Source organism: Capsicum annuum, chromosome 11 (assembly GCF_002878395.1).
Source record: "Capsicum annuum cultivar UCD-10X-F1 chromosome 11, UCD10Xv1.1, whole genome shotgun sequence".
Taxonomy (NCBI): Eukaryota; Viridiplantae; Streptophyta; class Magnoliopsida; order Solanales; family Solanaceae; genus Capsicum; species Capsicum annuum.
The window spans coordinates 110,598,476-110,605,966 of NC_061121.1; positions in this window are offsets into that span (position 1 = coordinate 110,598,476).

Here is a 7,491-nt window from a genome sequence, read left to right on the forward strand (position 1 = left end):
TGTGGTTTATTGTGATGTATCCTGTGTGGGGCTTGGTTGCATTTTAATACAGCATGGCAAGGTGGTGGCTTATGCCTCTAAACAGTTGAAGGTGTATGAGGAGAATTATTCGACTCATGACTTAGAGTTATTTGTTGTGGTCTTCGTACTGAAAATCTAGTATCACTATTTGTATAAAGTGCATATGCATATCTTTTTTTATCATAAGAGTTTACAATATGTGTTCATTGAGAAAGAGCTCAATCTAAAAAAAAAGATGGCTTAAGCTATTTAAGAATTATGACATGAGTCTTCTATAATCCAGGTAAAGCTAATGTGGTTGTTGATGCTCTTATCAGATTATCCATGGGGAATCTAGCTCATATGGATAAGGATAAACGAGAATCGGTAAAAGACATTTACCATTTGGCTAACCTTGGAGTTTTTCTCTTGGTCTCAGAAGATGGTAGTGTGTTTGTGCAAAATGTGGCGCAACCATCTCTTGGATAAATGAGAAGCAGGTATTAGATCTTGTCTTAATGAAAATTAAGGGAGATGTGGGTCAGCAGAAGGTGATGGCCTTTGAGATTAGGGGTGATAGTATCTTGAGGTACCAAGGGAGGTTGTGTGTTCCCGATGTTGATGGATTGCAATAGAGGATTTTGGTTGAAGCTCATGAGTCGCGTTATGCCATTTATCCTGGTTTGACAAAGTTGTATTATGATCTTGAGGAGATCTATTGATGGAACAATAAGAAGAGAGATATGGTCAGTTTTGTGGCTAAATGCATGGTGTGTCGATAAGTAAAAGATGACCACATGAGGCCCAAAAGGTTGTATCAAGAAATTGAGTTGCCTGTGTGAAAGTGGGACGTGGTTCATATAGATTTGGTTACCGATATTCCTCAATATCGAATCGGTTTGATTCAATCTTGGTCATCATGGATAGAATGACTACGTCTACTCAGTTTTTGCCAGTAAGGACTAATTTTTTGATGGAGGATTATGCAAAATTGTTCATTGAGGAAATTGTGAAGTTCCATAAGGTGCATATTTCCATCATGCCAGATCGTGGTGCTCATTTTTCATCACACTTTTGATGCTCTTTTCAGAGGGGTTTAGGGAGTAAGGTAAGTCTTAGTACTACTTTCAACCCACAGTTGGATGAGCAAGTGAAAAGGACTATTCATACATTGAAATATATGTTTTGAGCTTGCATAATTGACTATGGTGGTATTTAGGTTGATCATTTGCCTCTACTAGAGTTTGTATATAATAATAGCTACCACTATAGTATCAAAATGGCTCTATTTGAAGCTTTGTATGGTAGAAGGTGTAGGTCTCCTATTTCGTGGGTCGAGGTTGGTGAGGCAAAGATGAATGACCCGAATTTGGTTCACCAAGACATGGAGAATGTGAAGGTGATTCGGGATAGACTTAGAGTCACCCAAAGTCGGCAAAAGTCCTATGCGGATGTAAGGCTTAGGAAGTTAGTGTTTGAGGTTGGTGATTGGGTGTTCTTAAAGGTGTCTACCATGAAGGGAGTAAAGCGATTTTGGAAGAAGGGGAAGCACAGTCCCCGATATGTTGGTACGTACTAGTTCTTGAAGAGGGTTAGTAATGTTGTATATGAATTGGAGTTTTCCTCTAGTTTGATCTCCGTTTACCCGGTGTCCCATATGTTAATATTGATGAAGTATGTGGGTGATTCATCCCTGATTGTGCCTATCAAGGATATTCGTATTTTGGATTCTTTGTATTATGAGGAACTCTCGATTGAAATCTTGAATTGGCAAGTCTATCGGTTGTGAACTAAGGACATAGCTTTGGTAAAGGTTCTATGGATGAACCACAAGGTTGAAAAGGCTACTTAGGAGCCGAAGGGGACATGAAGTCCGAGTATTTGTTCTTATTCCTTGCTCCAAAAAATTATGCTTAAGGTATCTGTTGATATAAACATCTTTGTTTTTAGTTTTTGTTAAAGTGAAATTGTAAATTCCTTGGTATTCTTATTTGTTGTCTTAAAAGTAAGGGTATTGATGTTTAGAGTTTAATTGTGATGGTAAATGCATTGTCCCATCATTCAAGGACAAACAATGCAAGTGGGGCAGAACTGAAACACCTCGGATTTTGACCCTTGAAAATTTCTTGAGCTTTGAGCTTACTACCTTGGTTACAACTTGACCTCACGAGTTATAGGGTAACTTGACGAGTTAGGTGACCCTAGTCATAGGGTGACCAGTATGTGATGTTGAGTTTTTATCTTGGGTACGATTTGAGGGAACAAGTCATAAAGGCTGGTGACTAGTCGTTAGGAGAAGTCATAACCAAATCATGTAAGTTTGTGGATTGATTCTTCTCTGAGTATAAATGGCTCACTAAGAGCTGTAAGAATGTGTTATGAGTCGTGAGATGAAATCGTAGGATGTCCAATGTTCAACCCAATTGAGTTTTATGTTGACTATGATTGGACCTTATAAGCCGTATAGTCTTGTTACGAGTAAGCATGTTGAGTCATTGGGTTGACAGTGTATAGGGATCTTGCTCACTATGTTGGTTACGATTTGTGGTTACGGGTCGTAAGGAGGGGTTACGAGTCAATGGTTGATTCATAGTCAAAGGCGACATTTTTTCCAGCTTTTAAGTTAAGGCCATTATGGATGTTTCTCCTTTTGCCCAACTTGAAACCCACATCTTATAACCTCTTTAGGTTATACTTAACCCTCATAAACACATCAAATAGACTCTCAAACACTATCAAATCCTTAAGGTCATTTAGGGTTTCCAAGAGATTAATCAATTGTGGCTTCCAAAGGTGATTTCTCTCCATACTACTTGGTGTTTAAGGCATGTTACTCTTCCCTCATTGTCAATTTTGTAAAAGCATATAATTTAAAGTATCGTTCATGAGATATTAATGTTGGGTTTTGCACTATGGGTTGAGAGTTTTTAATATAAATTGTATAAATGTTTCTTCCTTGATATTTATGAAATAATTATTCTTAAATTAATGGTTGGTAAATGCATTGGGGTTCGTGGGAATGGTGGATAGAAATAGGGGTACAATGGAATCCCCAAACTAATTGTTTGGTATGGAAATTGGTAATAAACTCAACCTACTTGGATAATTGATTTGGTTTATGCATTATCACTTGGCTCGGGTTGTTTCTTGAAACTAATGCATGGTATAAATGGTTAAATGGTTAAGGATAGTTTTAAAAATATTGTAGGGTACATCAGAATCCCCCAAGTGATTTTAATAATAGATTTTGTAGGGTACTTGGAAATCCCCTAAGTGTTGTCTAATGATAGTGCTTACAAGCTATATTCGGTATGACGATACCACTTAATAATGCCTTAATAATTGACTCCTGGGAGTGTGGTTTGTTTATGTGTTAAATGTTTTAATTGGACAATAATGGGGGTTGTGATAACTAGCTGTGAAGGTGTGAGTCTGACGGACGGACACTGGAAACTCATGTTTGCCGACATGAAAGTTGGTCTTGATGATCGTATGTTTGTGGGTTACAAGGGAATCTTCCAATCCTATACATGTATGTATGTATCAGGGAGGGTTGAGGGTATAAGAGAATCCTTGGACATTTATGATATCTCTGGCTCGTGCGGCTAACACACACTGGGGCTGTTCAGAGGGTAACACTAGACTCATATAGCCCGTGGGTGGGCTTATGATGGTAAAGCTACATAACCCAGGTTAAGGTTTTAAAGTACATGCTAAGTCATGTTCTCTATCTCAGCATAGTATATATGTATATATGTATTTGCATGTGCTTATGTACATTTGTTTGACTTGGTTTTTGATTGATGGTATTACTTTATCTTTATCCCTAATTTACATGATAGCGTTCACCCCACTAACATCTTCTGACCTTGTATCCCTACGCGATGCAGAAACCGTCTATACTTCCACTCTTCCTTCTCATTGACTATGTGATTCGGGGATAACTTTTGAGTCAGACTAAAATGGTAAACTTTCATACTTTGAAAGACCCCAGTTCATGCTATGGATTTCTGTATTTCTTTACGATTCCTTTGGTCTTGGTGTTAGCTATGGTGTGGGGTATGTCCTAACTGGATATTCTTTGGTTTTGATTAGAGGTTTTGTCATACTGCGGTGGGCATGGAAGGCTTCGGTATTGGTATTTGTCAGTGGTTTGGTTATGAAAGTTGGTTTTTGCTATAGACTTATTATATTGTCTTTAAATTAATATTCTCTTATCTTGTTATATGTTCAGAATTCATCCAACATGGGGTATAAAGTGGTCAATGGTTTGGGTATTGGGGATGGTCTTAGGTGCGGGTTGGACTTGAGATACCCCACACGGCCAGGCCTTGGTTTGGGTCGTGTCATTACCCTTTACGATCGCAGCCACCATATTGCGATTTTTATGAAAAGTGATTTCCTTCTCCGTATTCGCGACTAGGGGCCTCCATGCACTAGATATCAACTATGCACCAACTGATTTTGCATAATTTCAAATTCTCTTAATGGATCCTCGAGATTCGCTCAGGACCCAAGAGTAGTAAATCATATATGTTACTAGGCTAATTTTAATGTTTCGGACTCAATGACAATGTCAAATTTTTGAAGTATTATTTTCACAAAATTAACCCCCCGAAATCTCTCTTCATAATTTTCAGACTAAGAATTGCAATGAGATATAAAGGCATAAAAATCAAACAAACCCAATTGGAAACCCAAATTTGATATTCCGGTTCTGCTGGTACAATCCGTTTTTTCATCCGACGCTTAGAACAATGATTTTAACCGAAGTCAACTATATGGCTATCCAAGCCTCTAAAATTCACAAAAGCATAGTTTATTTCCAATCATATCAAAAATAGCGTCAACCATCCCCGAACCTCAAAATCAATATATAGCAACTATGAAAAATGAAAAAAATGATCAAAACATATAAAAAATAAAAGATTCAAAAATTCAGGTTATTGCACACACCTTGACAAAACACCTTGATCTCAATAATTCCCAAACATTACTTTTCAAACATGTTTTGTATATATATCACTCAATTACATTTGTATTGTCTGTCTTTTTAGGCAAGTCATCGACAAACCCTTAAAGTTATCCGCATAATTGTAATACCCAGTAAGATCCTAGTCAAGTTCCATTTATTATTTACATATTTAAAGGGGTCCAAGGAATTTATTTTTACACTAATGTACAAGGACCTAGACATTTTAAGACCCCAAGAATGCGAATTCTTTTATTTTTATCCATCTCGAGTCTGAAACATCAAATTTGAAGTTGAAATGTGTTTAGGGATGTTAATAAGGTCATCCGAAAGAGTTTAAAATTTTTTTGAAAGAGGTTCAGGACAATTTTGGACCATGGACCGTAAGCCTTTATGATTTGGACATGTCACGGTGGCTGGACCTCCGTGATACATAGTGTGTCATGAAGGTTAGCCTCTGCAATACACGTTGTGTCATGGAGGCTAATCTCTGTGATAGCCTCCATGCCACGGAGGCTGTATTTTCCTGTAATTTTAATTAAAGTTCAATGGGGCATTTTTGTCTTTCCCCCTCTTCCCAAACACTTAATTCACAAATAAAAACCCCTAGAGGGGAATCAATTGGCCCATTCATCATCAGTTATCATACGTAAAACCAATCCACATTCCCAAGAACATAATTTCAAGCTCTCTTCCCAAGGATTCAATCCAAGCTTTTTCTTCAAGGATTCAAGCAATTAAAGTATGTGGGGTATTTATCAATGGGTTCCTTCCACGAATTGAGTCCCGAAAATCCCTTTTACTCAAGTATGAATTCTTTATCCTCTTTTCATGAAATTTGAATGCTAAGTATGAATTTACTTAATGATTTCTTAGTAGTTTTAAATTCAAGTCATACCAATATATTTTCCCATGTGAATTATGTTATTACATGCTTTGAATTTCAATTACCCATATCATATTCAGTTGACACCATGTTAAGTTCTCAAGTTATGAATTAAACCATGTGAGCATGTTGTCCTCCCAAGTTTAAAACATCCCCATATTCAAATATATAGTTTTCATCAGTTTAATAAAATGTACAATGTTTTGGGTCTTTGAAATCCTAAACTTTTTTACAGTGTTTTAAATAATTTAATGGTGTTTTAGAGTATTATTCAGTGCTGGTGGGTTATGAACACCCAATACCTATATGTTTACAGATGTTTCTAAATCACAAGTAACAATTCAGTCAAATTATGATTTTTATTATCATACTCAGTTTTTTATGATCATGTTGAGCATTATTAGTTTTAATGTCTAATTGACTTGAGTCAGAACCTGTGTCAGTTCAGTTGGGAGTAGAATTTATCATCGAGTGAACCCAGGTATATGGAATCACCTACCAGTGGAGGGCGTGGCCCTTAGTAGTAGTCCTTCCGTTCCAGATCTATATAGCCAGCGTAGGTTTTGAGAGTTCTTCCTGCCAGTTGAGGGTTGAAACTCTCTTAGGGGGCATCTACCAGTAGAGGTTCACACCTTATTCCTTTAGGACATTAGATTAGTCGATCCACACAGCTAGTGTTAGTAGCTGGGGTAAGGTACTGACACCCTTCCAACTAGGGTTACAGGTTAGACCCCGATTAGCTCAGACATGTCGGTTACATGATAGCTCCTACATTTTCAGTTTTGTACTCAGGTTATATTAGTATAGGCTTGTATGACCAAGTATTTATTTTATCAGCTATTCAGTCTATCAGTTTTACATATTATCTTAGTACATATTTTACTTGGTCTTGCATTTCTTTTACATGTTCATAAATCCATGTTCAGTATCCATAAGTATTTTTCAATTAGTCCCTATCTCACATACCAGTACATTAAAAGTACTAACCGCATACTCTCACTTGCACAATATTGATTTCACAATATTAGTTCGAATGCTCAGTTCCTCGATCACCCTTAGCTAGATCAGTGCCCCTCAATAGTAGTTGTGGTGAGTCCTTATTTATCGAGGAAAAGTTATCTTTAGTTATTTTCAAAAAAAAATTATCTCAGATAGTTGAAGTTAGTTAAGGGTTTTTTCCATCAACTCCTCATGTTTTAGAGGCTTTCAGACAGACAGATTTTCTTTCAGTTTTATCTTCAGTTTAGACATTTTGGGTGATGTTTCAGTATTCCACCTTAATAATATTTTTATCAGTTCAACTTCCATATATAATAATTTATTATTATCTTATTCAGTGCTTATAGCAGGTATGAGATCAGGGGTTAGCTTGGGGTCACTTGTAGCCTTAATCATCATGTTACGACTAGGAGGGAACCTTGGGTCATGACAAAACTTAGTATCAGAGCTTCAGGGTTTAAAGTGTTCTAGGGTATTTGAAAGGCAGGTTGACTTGAGTCTAATGCATGGGTGTGAAGCGCGCCATACTTATGTACAAAAGGCTATGAGACATTTTAGGAAAGTTTTTCTTCTTTAAGTATTCATGTCATGCGAAAGAGCATAAGCTCTATTGAATTCCCTTTCTAACTCCTCC